Source organism: Triplophysa dalaica, chromosome 25 (genome assembly GCF_015846415.1).
Source record: "Triplophysa dalaica isolate WHDGS20190420 chromosome 25, ASM1584641v1, whole genome shotgun sequence".
Taxonomy (NCBI): Eukaryota; Metazoa; Chordata; class Actinopteri; order Cypriniformes; family Nemacheilidae; genus Triplophysa; species Triplophysa dalaica.
Window position 1 is genome coordinate 10,530,941 of NC_079566.1, and position 16,031 is coordinate 10,546,971.

At 37.8% G+C, this 16,031-nt stretch overlaps 1 pseudogene; it reads left to right on the forward strand.

Moving 5' to 3' along the window:
* LOC130416058 (fibrocystin-L-like) overlaps positions 1-16,031 on the forward strand; it is a 42,354-nt pseudogene that overhangs the window by 15,934 nt on the left and 10,389 nt on the right.

Below are 16,031 nucleotides of genomic sequence, written 5' to 3' on the forward strand. Positions count from 1 at the left end.
AACTCTGAAGAAACACTTGGCAACATCTTAAAGCCTTATTTAAAAAATAGAAATGATATTTTTTTCTTTAGCATTAAGCTTAAAAAAATTACCAAGCTATCTTTTGTGACCTGAAGTGTTGGATATGTCTTTTAGATACACAGTAAATGCCCAATTCAGTTTTATTCGCCCAATCTTACAAGATTTACTACTAACATGATCTTTCTTCCTTCACAGGAGGAGCGATTCTGACTGTGTTTGGTTATGGATTCAGTATCGAGACAGCTGTCACCATCGGCACTCAGCCGTGTAATGTTATTGAAGCAGAATTTACCAAGTTGAAATGCAGAGTTCCTGCTGTAAGTATGTTTGACCTTTTTCTTGATTTTCTTTGAGGGACTTGTGAATTATATGAAAGGTGGGGAACACATTAAAACCTTATCAGCGTGACTTATGCATATTAATCTTAGCAACATAACTTTTGTATTACGTTTAATTTCAAAAAGTCCACTAGCAGAAGTCCACACTCTCAAGTGATGCAACAATGTAAACACTGGGGGCAGATACAGTGCCAAAAGTTTTTGAAACATTGAGTGAAACGTTTCTTAATCAGGTGTATGCAAATTAGTTTCATAGATACTATTGTGCAAATATAAACTATTTTTATTAAAAACTAACATAATATTTATTGAAATGTCTATGAAATAGACAACTTTAACTGAATAATGAAAAAGAGCAACCAGTAAGAGGTCAGAATAGATGAAAAACATCTTTAATATTTTTTTAAAAGCATCTCAGGCTGAAATGCTCAAGGTGCCTCTTGATCAAATGCTAAGAGAACATTTCTGTAAACTCTAGAAAAAAGGTAACCACACTGAAGATATAAAAATATAGCAAGTTTAATTGTTTGATTTAGATTTTTTTAGTCACAACATAATTCTCATAGTTCCCTTTGTGTTGTTTCACAGTTTTGATCAGCTTACCTTTTTCTAAAATCTGGAAAAAATAAGAATAAGTAAGTGACGAAGTGTTCAAAAAATTGACTGGAAGTGTAAATAACACCTGAAAGAAACTTATGTTAGATTGCAAGACTTTCGTTCATTTTAGGAACACAAATGAACTATCGTTTATATTCCTTCTAAGTGAACTTACCCTTAATGACTGGTACAGTACAAATACATTAGAATTAAAAATGTCTCTTTGGTTTATCTAACGTTACTCAACTAAAATTACATTAAGTATAGACAATTATTTGAGTTTGAAAAAATATGATTTCTTTATAACACCACACTGCAGTTTTCATCAATATACTCTAATTTCTTTACTCATAAATATACATATTAACCGAAAGTATTTCATGAAGGGAGTCCCTCAAAAAAGGTTCATATTAGGGGGTCATTGGCATCAGTTTGAAAATGTTCTGGAATTGTTGTTTTAAATTTCAATGAAATCTTTAAGCTAACAGATATTCAGGCGTACGATGTTGCAATTCATTAAACATAGATCTTGTGTGTGACATGTCAATCAGGGTTCAGCAGGTCAACAGACTGTGACACTGACCATGGGAGAGATGACAGCAACATCAGATAAATCCTTCAGATACAACAAGTTTCTAATGGCCACCATCACTGCTGTCAGCCCACATACTACAACAGTATTCAGTAAGATTTATTTTTTATTTTCTGCTTTAATGAATCCTAATCAATTTTATAATTTGAGAGATAAGAGCACATTACATTTTAATTTCATTTTGGGGAACATCATTTGTCATTCTCCCATTCAACTTTCTAAAATAAGGCTTTCTAAAAATGAAAACACTCATTGACTTTGTTCCAAAATGAAAATTTCCTGTTTTCCGATACTCTCACGCTATCCCTCAAAATATAGCTGGCATCCTTGTATAGAATACTAAAAGGTAAACAAGGATCAATCATCTTTTAAACAAATTAAAACAGCAAATACCCTACTGTCAACAGTCAAACCGAGGTCTGTTGACAAAGCTGGTTTAAGTGGTTACCCCGGTAGGTGTTGGACTCAAGAAGGTAAATTGTTTTAAAGTGAAACTGGTTTTATTACCGTGATTACTTACACAACATGGCTAACTTGCTCTGGAGAAGGTTTTATTATGGGTAGGAGTTCACAAAAGGGGACCAGCCACAAAGTGATATAATTCTGATGGATTACTGTTAACCTTATAAAGAGGCACTTCAGAATATGCCTTTATTTGTGCACAGCGGTCACATGTAAGCCTATTCACATTGGCAAAAGTCACAGAAAAGCTGGTTTTGGTGCACTGGTCTAAGATTTTTTTATTTATTTATATTGAGCATCAACAAAATTACCTTCAAATCAAACGTTAAAAATGTGTTCATATTTCAGTTTATCAGCCGATAATGTTACATTTGGAAACGAGGTAGCTGACCTAGTTATCTTCACCCCCACACAAAGAGAAAAAATGTTCTATATTACAGTATATTAATTTTCCACCTTATTTTTGTTGTGGTAAAGGGCTCAGGAATCTTACTATCATGGGCACAAATTTTGAGAAGCGGGTCAATGGCAGCTCTGTTCTTATTGGTGAGACTGAGTGTGAATTGTTGCAGTGGACCAATGAAAACATTACTTGCATGCTGCCCAAACTCGGTCCAGCTGTATATGACATCCGTGTGAGAGTCGGGAACCAAGGCTACGCCAGAAGCAGGTGTCAGATCAGTCTCTGTAATACATAACAGTAGATTTTAGACTTCAACAACAGTGCAACTGCAGTATTTATATGTAAAAATGCATTTGCTGGAAGAAAAACTGTATTGACATTAAATGAAAAGAATTCAATACAATTAAAATGCAAAAAATATAAATTAATTTAAATAAATTGTCCAGTTATACACTTAAAACTGTTTATTTTGAAGAAAACAGATCAGAAGAATGATTAAATGTTTGTGTTTTTCTTCATGTAGTGCTGGTGTTAACACCACTATAGAGTTTGTTCTGAAGGTGACAGGCTTCTCTCCACCGATGGGCTCTTTGTATGGAGGAACCACCATCACCATCAGAGGCTCTGGGTTCAGCTCGGTCCCATCAGAAAACAATGTGACTCTGGGTAAGACAAAAATGTGTCAATTTCAAAGTGAAATTGGTCACTTATACAATGTTAGCACCAAACATAATAATATTTTTTAAACAGGTTTCCTTTTTAAACAAACAGATTGTCATGTAACAAATGTTCTGCATTGTTCTGTAAAAGGGCAAGAAAATACCATCATAAATTGAATAAAATTGCTGTATATGCATTGTGGTTGTGACTCAACAAAGTGTGTTTCTCACAGGAGATACTCAATGCAAGATAACAGATGCTTCAGAACAACAACTGATGTGTGTGACCCAGCCTATTGAAAAAATACACACTGTGACAAACCAAGGTCTCCACCCTGGTAATATCTATTTGCTTTCGCTTTCTTTCTCACACACTTGACATACATCAAAGTCAGTAACACAATGGATGTCTAGACTTAAAGGGACAGACACCCCCTCAGGTTGTTTCAAACCTATATAAAAATCTTTCTGTTAAACACAAAGAAATATATTTGTCAGAATGTTAGCAATTGTCAGTTTTGTGACATCATCCCCTACCATAGCAGGAGTTTTTTTAAATACTTTGATGTTCTGTTGAACACAAAGTGAGATATTTTAAAGAATTTAGGACCGCAAACAATTCTGGGGCACCTTTGACTACTAGTATTAAAACATGCTGAAAAGCATCACTGCTTATTGTTCGTTCATGTTATTTAATGCATTAGCTGAAGTTCAATCATGACATCCCTCCTGATATTTTCAACTAGCATTTATAAGCATAGACATGAGCTTGATTTTGGCGAACCAGATCTGCTACTCTGCTGCTGCTGCTGAGATAGAACAAAAGTTCAGATTGATTAAAATAATAAGGAAGGCTGCTGCAAGAATTGAAATCCCCATGGCAGATCACTACTGGTGGAGCTGGGGAGGAGGAGGGATGAAGAACTTCCATAATCGCACAGCATACTAGGCATGGTTAAGACGCGATATATACATATATATATATATAAACTGTATATATATATATGGTTACGTAATTAGGAAGTGTTTCTGATTGGTTGAATGGACCAATTTGCGATAGAGTTTCGTGCCAGAACCATCTATTTAACAAAAACAACCTTATTGTAAAGTGTTGCCTAGTTTTTCAACCAAACACAAGGTTCTGCAACATTATCTGCAACATTGACTGATTAACTCAAATCAACTCGCATAGTTTGACATTTAATCATATATTTATCCCAAATTAACATCTAAGTCACTGTTCGATTTTTGCACTGTTTATTTCTCAGTCTCTTCGTTATAATACAATAGAAATGTGTAAAAAGAATCAGCTGTTCAGGCTTAAGTGTGACCTCCCCGTAAGCTTGCTTCTGACTGTGCGATTTCAGGGATTTTATAAGATCATGACAGTTCACACATGGATCCTATAAACTTTGGAATGATCATAATACATACAATGTGTAGACTGTATAACGCAAGTTAGTAAACATCATCAGGGTGTGCTAGCTGTAAGTGTAAACAAACAGCAAACTGATTCATGCTGAGAGAAAGGACAAGTGGCGGAAGGAAGCAACGTTATTATTCCTTTATTATTTTCGGCACTATGGCGTTTACTTTTAGTGCAACTGACACCGCCAGAAGATGTTGCAGGCTGTCTTTGATCGCAAGACCGATGGCTTTCTTTTCATCTTCCTCATGTACGATGTAGGATCGAGCCACGACCACAGAAATCAGACTGATAAGAATAGAAGGAACATGGTTCTCTTAATAGATCCAACCCCAATTTCTAACATCTTACATATGTGTTGTTCTTACACATAAGTGAAATAGGCCTGCCTGCTTATGTGTATACTTTAAATACTATGATGTGTGTTCAGTGTACGGTCAGGGTTATGCCTGGAGCCCGTCTGCACTTATAGTCTCAGTTGGGGACACAGTGGTTTGGAGCTGGGAGACACCAGCTTTTGTGTCTGATCTGGGCTACAGGGTCTTCAGTGTGTCCAGTCTCAGCAGTACTGATCATGATAATGAAGGCATTGTTTTCAACAGTGGAGACAACAAAACTGCCAAAGGTAACCTATTTCACAACTCATGTCATTATTTTGTTTTATTACAATCCTCATAGTTTTTTTCATAAGCATATAACTTAATTTTATAACATAGTGATTCTAGAAAGTGCAAGTTATTTACCACTTATTTGTTTGGATCATGGCTAGGAAAGATATGTGTAGACTACACCTTTTGAATTTATCTAAACTTTGCATTTATGCAACTAAACTAAGTCGTCTAACAATAATTACAATGTAATTATGCAACGGCTTGCCAGTCACCGTGTAGAAAATTTGTATGGTGTACACAATACTCTTTATAATAAACTATGGTTGCAATTACTGTCAAGGAAATGAACAGGTCATTCAGTGTTGGGAACACGGTGTCAGGTTGATTGTGAAGTTGAAAAATCTGACTGGTCTTGGTTATCTGTTTGTGTGTCTCTTTTGGCTTTAGGGTTTTTCAGCTATCGTTTCACATCTCCTGGAGTTTATTATTACAGCAGCGGCTACATTGACTCCAGTAACCAGAAGACGCTACAGGGCGTAGTGACCGTCAGACCTCTGGAGGAGAGAACTGTTGACCTTCAGGTGTCTGTAGCTGGAATAAAGGCCTCTGTGAAGTTAGGTACAATAGTAACACTTTCATTTTAACATTAAAGATGCTGTTTAATTTATACAACACTAACATACACAGAGCATTGCAAAAATAAATGTTTTCAAAAACTGACATTAATATTTTAGTTTGACAAACTTGTAGTCCGGCAAAAACATGACAATTGGTTGAGCCAATGTAATTGTAGTTGTTTCTGATGTTGTGAAAATTCACACTATTAGCTCACATTATAGTTTTGTGGTGCACATTTCATCCGTCCAAGTTAATTCACTTTTCTTTCACAATCTTTAATCGAATCTGATAATGTACTTCCGCTCTGGGCTGGTGATGGAGAATGTTATATTCCTTCACTTTTTAGCTGTGATTGATTTGGTGAGGAAACGGTCTTCTTTCTTTTTTCTCCTCCACAGCCTCAAGGCAAAGGAACTTATCTGAGTCAGAGTGTGTGAATGGTATTTCTGATGGTCTGTACTTCAGTTTTACCTCCTGTGCCAGTCCTACTGTAGAAAACATTACTCCTAACCATGGCACCACACATGACATCATCACCATCACGGGATCTGGCTTTAGCAACATTGCCTGTGCAAATGAGGTGAGGTTCAGAGGTCAATAAGATTTTCATTTCAATCAACTTTTTTTATATGTGAGAATGTTATTGCATGATGTCATAAATTCTGATAAAAAGTATAGCAGATTGCACAATACAGCAGAAAACAGCATGAAAGGCATGAATGTATTTTAATTTATGATTTGCACTAGATGTTAATATCCTTAAATGTTTTTAAAGAAAGTTATTGTTATTAAAGTCCTGTTACTGAGAAAATCTTGCAGTCTGCAAATTCTGAAGTTTGTAAAGAGTGAAAACCGTAATAATTTCGTCCACTATGTTAATGTAATACTGCATTTGCAATGCATAAGCATTGTTTTTTTTGCAATCACAGGTCAAAGTTGGAAATCATACATGCCGTGTCATCAAAAGCATCTTCAATGAGATTACCTGCAAACTCAGTCCTGACAGCGGCGCTCCAGTGGGCACCCCCTTACCCATAACCGTCCATGTCAACAACTTGGGAAAAGCCATCATGACAATGCCGAATGAGAGCGACCGCAGATTTGTGGTTCTACCTGTGGTTGATTCCGTCTCTCCCTCTGTGGGCAGCACGACCGGCTACACACGTCTCTCCATCTCTGGCTCTGGTTTTGTGAACGCATCTGTGACGGTAGCAAAAGTTCAATGTAATGTAGTTTCCATGAACTACTCACAAATAGTGTGCGACACCTCACCTTCTCTGGCTCGCAGGGGAAAAGTTGTGGTTTATGGAAACACCATTTCCTCCTCTTGCAGTTCTGAGTGTATATATGAATATTCTCAGTCTGCTACACCAGTTGTCTCCAGCGTGTCACCTGACTCTGTTACTGGAAACTCTACTACTGTTGTGGTCACTGGCAGTGGCTTTGGAAGCAAGAAAGCCGATCTAAGGGTATCTGCTGATGACATTATCCTGGAGGTCACACAGATCAAAGATAACATCATCACACTTTTGGTTGGTGCTCTGCCCGCTGGGGGACATGCCCTACGAGTGGTGGTCATGAGTAACGGTCTCGCCACAGGACTCTTCAACCTGACCAGCACACCCCAGGCAACCATCCAACCAACATCAGGAAGCATTGCTGGAGGAACTCCACTCTTGATCGGTGGAAATGGCTTTTTGGTAGATTACACCACTGTGATGCTTGATTACCTCCCCTGCCAGAATTTGGAAGTGACCCCAGACAGAGTGAAATGTTTAACACCTCCTCATGCAGAGGGAAAAGTGCGGGTGGATATTTCGGTGTATGATGTTGAGTACCCACAACAAAGTTTCTACTACACCATTGACAAACTCCAGACATCATCTCAGTGAGCCCTGCAAAAGGTAAAGGAATCATTTAAATATACTGTTTGTCTAAACACGGTCATAACTTGTATTTGAAAACTTGAAATGGCAGTTTAAAGCAGTTTTTCCAACGGGAGGGGTGGATTATGAGGTTGGTTGCAGTTTGCAACCTTGCTGCTAGATTTCAGTGACTGGACCTTCAATTTTATCTTTGCTTTCCTCCTCAGCAGCACATGATTAATGTAACAAAGGGTCTCAAAACATTTTCATTAAGTTCTAAAGGCTGCTGCTTTATAAATAAATAACTCCTTTGTATTAAGTGTTTTAAATGGATAGATCACCCAAAAATGAAAATTCTGTCATCATTTTCTCTCTTTCAAGTTGTTCCAAACATACAATTCTTTGTTCTACTGGAGCCAAAGAAGATATTTGGAAGAATGACTGTACCTCAACAGATCTCTTCCCCCATTTACTGCCATAGTATTGAAAATAAATGCTATGGGAGTCAATGGGGGATGAGATCTGATTGGTTACTGACATACCTCCAAACAGCGTCCTTTGTGTTCAGCAGAAAAAAAATAATGAAAAGAGACTTGTAACAACCCGAGGGCAAGTAAATGATGACATAAATTTTAGGTGAACAGTTCTTTAAAGTCTTTGTTGCTTGAATGTTTAAGTGTGTTACACAATCTATGGTCATGACAAGCATGACAATCTATAGCTTGTTGATACAGTACAGGAGTAACCAGACAGGGCAGCTTGGATTAGTATGCAACATTGTTTTCATACTGTATGTTTAGTGTGCTGCTAGTGAGCCGTTTTATTTATTCAACATTCATTTATTACCTGTTTGACAACATCTTATTCACATTCAAACAAACCATGCAACATTTGTGCCAATACACACAATTACCGAAGATGTTGAATGTTTTGTGTTTAAAGTTGTGTCTATCCATTTAAACTGCAACTGAAAGCTAGAATTCATGTATTCATTGCATTCTGTTTTCAAATAAAAAACGTCCCCGGAAACGAAAAAAGAAGACTTAATACGTTTCTAAATCTTGTTAAACCAAAATGTAAAAACAAAGTTAATGCAAAAATGTATTACTTTATTTTTTAATAGAACATATTGATATATTAGGAAATTATGGACAGAGAGAGAAAGGGACAGAACCCGGGTGACACAAAATGCTAATGCCCAATATGTTGGCATACCACAGGTTCGTTTACACACATAATCCTAAGAGTACATTTAACAATCCACAACGCCCTACTTTCAATATGTAAACATCCACGCATGCAATTCATAATGATTCGAGAAGGTGACACACCTTATATCCGTGTTCTATTATTGCGTGTGTATTTCTAGCGTGACAAAATAATCTGCTTGCAAAACTGTGGCCCGCAGGTTTTGAGGTGTGCTCTTTACTGGTCTCAATCAAATTCTTACAAACAGCTCTACAGCGGGTGGAATTAAAGATTTTAATAATAAACACAAAACAAAAACCCACAATGAGGTAAAACAGCGGTACAAGGGTATAATACACGATGGGGTGACAGGAACATAGACTACATAGACTAGACTAGACTAGACTTGAACAGGAAATTCCTTGGAGCAAATGATCACAGTGATGCAAACAACGCGAGTCACAATGAAACGCACAAATCAAAATGAACAAGTAGGATCATGACAATATAGTTATTGCCCTATCACTGTACACAATGCACATTGTGTGTACATTTGCTGCTGTGAAGTTAAATGTAAATTATGTGTCATTTGTTACTATGGTCTAACACTTCTACAGAAATGATTACTGTATAAATGTGTACAAGAAATGTCTACTGGTAAGTAATTCTTTGTTACTTGTAATCTACATATCTGTCATACTGCCATGTTGGTCGGAACTGCATTCAAGTTTTACACCTACTGTTGCACTTGTGTATATGGTTGAGTGACAATAAAGGGATTTGATTTTGGTTTAATATTTTTTAGCCTGCTCTATTGATTTAAATGGTGCCATTTAATGGCTCTGAACATCCACATTATATCACAACTTTAGCTGGGATTTCACAAACAGAGTAATTTCTAATCACATAGTTACAATGCTGCTTTTCATCTCAGGTCCTGTTGGAACACAGATCATCATCTCTGGTTCAGGCTTTGGCACTGACGCAGCGCTCGTCTCAGTGAAGATTGATGCTGTGGGTTGTAATGTGAGATCCATCACAGATACACAGCTGATGTGCACTGTTGGGGAACACGCAGGAGGAACGTTTCCGCTTAGGTTATATCATCAGGTCAAAGGTCATGCCTTATCTCAATCTGTCTTTAGCTATGAGCTGCTGCTGACAGGGGTCACACCAAATGAAGGTATAATAAAAGAACGATTCTCACAAGTTTTTGTTCATAAAGAAGAAAATAAACTGGATTAAAATAATAGTATAATTTAATGATAACATTTATTAATAATGACATTTCTGTCTAGTTTCAACATGGGCTGCCCTTGTGCAATGTAAATCTGACACTCTTATAAGACACTGCAGCTACTGTATACCCCTTATTCTGTGTTGTTTTAGGAAGCTATGCTGGAGGAGCTGTTGTTGCCATTCAAGGCTCTGGTTTCGATCCAAACTCCACCAGAGTTCTCATCTGTGACAGAGAATGTAACGTGGACCTGAATCTCTCCACATCTTCTCAACTGTACTGTGAGGTCCCGTACAACAATGGTATGCACTTCCACAAATTCATCCTGTATGTGTTTTCAGAATGTGTTGCTTGCTTAACTAACCTTATTCAGTTATTGCACAACAAGATCAAAAACCGAGGCACATTTTAAAAGGAAAAACATGCCAAAAACAATGTTATAAGGAAAGGATGCCAGAAAGCTAAGACAAGTCAATGACGTAAAAGAGGAAGAGTGCAAATGACAGCAAACACAATTTACAGGTGATGTGAAATTATTTGATCTGATTACGTTACTTCCTTTCAGGAAATGAAACAGAGCAGGTCTGCATGGTTTCAGTGATGAATGGAAATGATACAGTCAACATCACAACCGGTTACACATACAGATCATCTTTAACTCCTGTGATCACTGATGTCACACCACGCAGGGGAGGAACAGCTGGAGGAACCAGACTCACTATTACAGGCTCAGGGTTCAGGTGACAAAGCAGATTTTCTCATGGTGCTAAAAACAATACAGTGAATATTGTTATGATGCACACACCAGAAAAACATGACCAGTTGATTGTCTAATACAGCGGCCACAGAGCATTAAACAAATTACTGCAAGACAACTTACTTCTCACATGTTTGATCTTGGTTTTAAAAATGTAACTTAAATTCAAGTTAAGTTACATTTAAATTAAAGCACTCTCTACCATGATCTAATAGTGAGTTATGTAATAGATAAATACATTTGCTCGATATTTGTTAATATTAGTTCATTTTGCATAAACTATTGTTAACAGATAAAACTTTTGAATTTAAAAATGTGTTTATAAATGTCCAATGAACATTAACTAAATGTAATAAAGGTATTATTGTGTGAATATATTAATTATTATGTTTATTTTCTCTCGAGCATCTAAAATATGCATTTGTGTCTTAAGTTTTTACACAGTTTTCAAAACTACATTATTAGTGCCTTAACAGTATATGCATGTTTTTAAAAACTTACCTTTGTATCATGTGTAGCACAAACACCATTAAAATTAATGTGACTATTGCGGGATCTGTCTGCAACGTCCATTCAGCCAATGAGACACAGATTATTTGTGTGACCAACGATCAACCAAAATCCCAGGAAACTAAAGTGCGAGTCCTGATAGGAAGCAGAGGAATCGCCAGAATGGTAAAAAAAGTCTCCTTTTCAAAATAGCTGAACTTCGACCCCCCCTGAAACTAAATACATACAAATATACAGTAAAAACTACCAAATTTTTCTTCTGTTCTCAATTCTAACACTGTTATTAGGATCAAGCTGATTTCTTCTACATTGATTTGTGGTCATCTCCCTATACGTGGGGTGGTCTCTCTCCTCCTGAGGAGGGCACATTTGCTGTAATCACTGCTGGTCAGACCATCCTGTTGGACACCAGCACCCCTGTCCTAAAGATGCTCCTAATACAAGGCATGTTCATTTACACAAATACTACCTTCATAAATCTGAATTCTATTTTGATTATTAATCATACAAGATAAAATATTCACTGTAGTCCTTGCTTAAGGTCAAATAAATCAAATAATCCTAGGCCAGCTCATCAATACAAATCAACCTATAGTATTTCTCCTCTAAGGCGGGCGGCTGATTTTTGATGAGGCAGATATTGAGCTACAGGCGGAGAACATTCTGATCACAGATGGTGGAGCTTTACAGATCGGCACAGAGCAGCAGCCCTTCCAGCATAAAGCCATCATCACTCTTCATGGACACCTGCGGTCTAAAGAACTTCCTGTCTACGGTACCAAGACCCTCGCTGTCAGAGAGGGAGTGCTGGATCTGCATGGTACGCTTGTAAAGAACAGGATTTACTAATAACACATTTAATATCCAGCATAACAATGAGCTGAAATCGATTATTTGGTGCAGAATGTCACCCATGCTTTAATGACAGCATGAACTCATTTACTTGTTTTCTACATAAAATCATCTTACATAATGTGAAAAACATTCCGTAAAAAGTAATCTCTTTCATAATGAATGAGTAAGGCCAATTCAAAGATTGAGAACAAAGTGAAATGAATTACTGAAATCTAAATTTTAGCGTTTTCCACTGTCGGGCCGAATTGTTTTCTGTGCGGATCAGTTTATTGGGCATGTTTTTTTCCCACTGTGGGATTAATACAAGATCTCGTTGCAATACAAATATGTCACACATTGCCTTGGTAATGCAGGAATTTACAGACGGAATGAGATCATATATTTCTGCTTTGAGGACTTCCTTTGATAATTGATCTGCGTTTATTTCACTAAAATAACGTGCTTGTTCAGCTAGAAAGAAACTGGTATCCAGACAACAGAAGTGTGACCAATCCTAAGGGGCAACGTCACTTCACAAACAATTTAGCATGGTTAGACAACCAGAATTCCAAACTAAGAACAGCTTGATACCATTCCGGGACGTTCTTAGAAGACAGGACAGTGGAAAAGCACTTTTGATGCTCTTTATCTAATAAAAGCATTTAACAGAGAGTCACAAATGAACAGGGCATCAATATGTCCCCTGAAGTGATATTTTTTACTATAATCCTGCTTCTTCAGGAATCCCAGTACCTGTAACATGGACTCGTCTTTCTAAGACCGCACAAAGTGGCTCAAGCACTCTGACACTGATGGATGCCGTCACCTGGAAGGCCGGAGATGAAATCGTCATTGCTTCCACAGGGAACAGGTACAGTATGGATGCACTTACAAAGGTAGAGTAAAACTTGTGCTTAGTGTAGGATTTTGGGAGTTCCTAGTAAACAATATTTGGTCAGATCACTCATCTCCACTATTCCTTACCGATGAAACAATCTTCCAAACTGCCGCACAGTTTGGAAGATAACGATGTTATAGAGATGTATCTCTTCTGGGAATACTTGACATGACCCTTTATAATATTTACACAAGACAAGACCCAGACTCATCCATCATTAGATTGGCAAACAGTGTAATGCAGTACATCACTCCACAGATCACGTTTCTATTAATAAATGGATTCAATGATTGAGGTGATCCACAATATTTTTTTCCATAAAGTATACTAACCTGGACACCGGTTCTACAATCAATTTACGAGTGCTTTTGGGAAATGCTTCCCAGCTCAATTGGCAAAACAATAACCCATTTTTGTAATAAATCAATGTCGCACCATAAAACCAATGTTTGCTTCATCAATTGATTGAGAGACAAAATAGTGTGTGTTAAAGATCTTTTGAAGATCTAGAAGCATGTTTGATCATTTGATCAGGTTGTGCTAGTAACATTAAAAAGACACCTGGACAAAGAAATCAAAAATAATTCCTTGATGAAACTGTTTTCATATAATTATCAGGTCACAACATTGGTTTTGAAAAACACACAAAATTAAAGCTGTTCTCATGAATCCACAGACACAGCCAGAGAGAGAATGAGTTGAGGAGAATTGCCTCCGTTTCAGATGACGGCAGGACCCTCAATCTGACCAAACCCCTCACCTACACGCATTTGGGTTTGTCCGTCAATCTGCCTGATGGGACTGTTTTTCAAGCAAGAGCAGAGGTGGGACTTCTTACCAGAAACATTGTTATCCGTGGATCCAACCAGGAGTGGAATGATCAGATTCCAGCTTGCTCTGATGGATTCGACACAGGTTTGGTTTCACAATCTTGGACAGAAAATAAGTCAGTTAAACACATTCATAAATTCTTTTAGATGAATTTGTGTGTAAGATGTGGTTGACTTGTCATAAATCTGGCCACATTATTACATGTACTACATTCGTATATTAACATTTTCTTACAGGGGAATTTGCAGTCCACACATGTTTCCAGGGGAGGTTTGGAGAGGAAGTAGGAAGTGATGAGTTAGGTGGCTGCATAATGTTCCATCCAGCACAACCAAACCAAAACCTGGCAATTGGAAGAATTGAATATGTTGAGGTAACCATTTGATAAAGGACAAAAACAACCCAAATGACTAAAGTTTCAAAATCCCCTTTAGACCCTTTAAGATATTCAAGCACAAAAATGTGTTTAAAATGATATTGCAATCATAAGATTATTCCTTTCTTATTTTAGATTGTTCATGCTGGACAGGCGTTCCGTCTGGGACGCCACCCAATCTACTGGCATCTAATGGGAGATGTTCAGTACAAGTCGTACTTGCGTGGTTGTGCCATCCATCAATCGTACAACCGTGCTGTTACTATCCACAACACTCACAACCTGCTGGTGGAGCACAACGTCATCTACAACATTAAGGGTGGAGCCTTCTTTATTGAAGACGGCATTGAGACAGGAAACATCTTGCAGTACAACTTAGCAGTATTTGTGAGACAGAGCACAAGTTTGCAAAACGATGATTTGTCTCCAGCTGCATACTGGGTAACAAACTCAAACAACACCATTAGACACAACGCTGTAGCTGGTGGGACACACTTTGGATTCTGGTACCGCATGAATGATCCTGATATTCAATCTTATTATACCATCTGTCCGAAGAGAGTGCCACTTGGGCAGTTCTTCAACAATACGGTGCATTCTCAGGGATGGTTTGGCTTGTGGATCTTCCAAGAATATTTCCTAATGCAGCATGGTTTCTGCAACTCCTCGACACCAGCCGTCTTCAGCCGTCTGACGTCCTGGAACAATGAGAAAGGAGCTGAGTGGGTGAATGTTGAAGCTGTGCAGTTCAGTGAGTTCCTTATGGTCAATAATGAGAAAGCAGGCGTGGAGTCCAAAAGGATCATTCGAGACGATTACAGTAGATGGGAGCTGAAAGGAGGTGCAGCTGTGGTAAACAGCACTATTGTGGGTCATCTGTCTGAGCTTGGAAATGATTACTGCACCACTCACGGTATTGTTCTGCCCCTGGATGATGGTCTCAGTGTCATCAACACCAAGTTTATGGGCTTCAACCAGTCAACTTGCGCAGCTGTCGGGGTGGCAGAAATGACTGAAACCTGCACGTACCACTGTGGAGGCTGGAGCGCCAGATTCAGTGGAATCCAATACTATCAGTCACCCAACAAAGCCAGATTCAGATCGGAGCACGAGGTGGCGCTCATAGATACTGATGGAACCCTGACAGGTAAAGAATGTTTAGACATTATTTTAGACTGAAAAGCATTACACAAGTTGGTTGTGCGCTTCATCCCACAACCTATTTTAGTATGGACACTAGTACTAATGAGCCAAGGAGTTGAAATAGATGTGTTTGATCATCAAGGTCTCCAAAACGTGTACTAGTTGGTGTTCCTCCAAAAACAGGGTTGGGAAGCACTGATTTCGAGATTTATTAGATTTTGTCACACTAACAAAAAGTACATTTAACATAAATAGAGATAGAAATAGAAGTAGACTATTCACATCACAACTATAACGAAAAGAAAAATTACATATTTTTCAGCTGAAGAATGATAAAACAGACTGCCAAACGGTCTCTGGTGGACCTTTAAAAGTTGTTTGGATATTGCCTGCGTGTGTTTTATGTCAAAATTAAAGACAGCAGCAGTCAGGAAGCGGAATATAAAACTTATTGATATCACACTTATACATTACAAGTCTTAGCAAGCTGTCATATGCTTTATATCTCGGACACGAACGCACCTTCAGAGAGAGAGCAGCAGGTCATCTACATTTATTTTACTGACTGTATTTGTACTTCAGTGCACAAGCTGAAAATGTACATAATGTTAACATTATCATACGCTGGTGTGGACTTAATCTAGTCATTGTTATAGTTATTACCA